A 913-nucleotide genomic window follows, 5' to 3' on the forward strand; every position below is an offset into this window, starting at 1 on the left:
AACAATTGGGTAAAACCCAGTAATGTGAATGATAGTGGCAAAAATATGAAGATTTAACATATAAATGAATTAATATTTTGGGGCTACACTATATATGATCCTTAAATATACGATTTTAATATGTCATCAAATGATTTTTGTTCTAAATATGCCTGATATTTATTTTTTATTTATTTATTGCTATATAAACCCCTTTTCTGTCTTTGACTCATATACTAATTGACACATTTAAGTATCCACATCTATCTATCTATCGTAAACAACTGATGCAAATTACCACATTTTTATTTCTAATTCTAACATTATTCTGTTTATTTATAAAATTACTGTAGATATATAGAAATAGAAGAAAAAATAAACATTTGAAAGTATAAAGTCAGGGAAAAATTCACATTTGTAAAAAACAACCCTCAGTCTGTTGACACCAATGAAACGAGCTTTAAGTGTCCATTTACAGGAGATCCGAAGACATCAGCATAATAAATGAGGAGAAAACAGGAGCTATTGACAAAAAGTCATTTTTATCATTGATTGATTTTTTTTATTTATGATCCTGAAGGATGACTTATTCTTCCTCAAATCTGGCGAAGATTTTGTACTTTGCTGTATCAACCATTTCTGTGCCGAACACCTCATAATCTTTTTGTTTCCCAAATACAAAAGTGAACAGTTCGGCTGGAGAACTTCAGTCATATTCACCCATCCAGTTCTGCTATTTGCACTGGGATGCAATTTGTTGCTCCTTTTCCATTGAAAGGACAATGGGACATAGTATTTTTCCATCCCAGTTTCTCTTGCTACACCAGTCAGCTGCAGTCCTGGCGTCTCTCAGAAGAAGGATTTCCTGCAGTAAATAACAAATATGGTCAAATTATTTAATGTATACTGATGTTAATGCTTCAAACGTGTAGAG

General features: G+C 31.8%; 1 long non-coding RNA gene across 1 annotated transcript in view; it reads right to left on the minus strand.

The window, feature by feature from the left end:
• Positions 1 to 732: 732 nt before the first annotated feature.
• LOC107575320 (uncharacterized) overlaps positions 733 to 913 on the minus strand; it is a 772-nt gene continuing 591 nt past the window's right edge. Inside the window, exon 3 of the long non-coding RNA XR_001607848.1 lies at positions 733 to 844. This is a non-coding gene — a long non-coding RNA (uncharacterized lncRNA). The remainder of the gene's footprint in view (positions 845 to 913) is intronic.

Source organism: Sinocyclocheilus grahami, unplaced genomic scaffold, assembly GCF_001515645.1.
Source record: "Sinocyclocheilus grahami isolate Dianchi unplaced genomic scaffold, SAMN03320097.WGS_v1.1 scaffold2567.1, whole genome shotgun sequence".
NCBI lineage: Eukaryota > Metazoa > Chordata > Actinopteri > Cypriniformes > Cyprinidae > Sinocyclocheilus > Sinocyclocheilus grahami.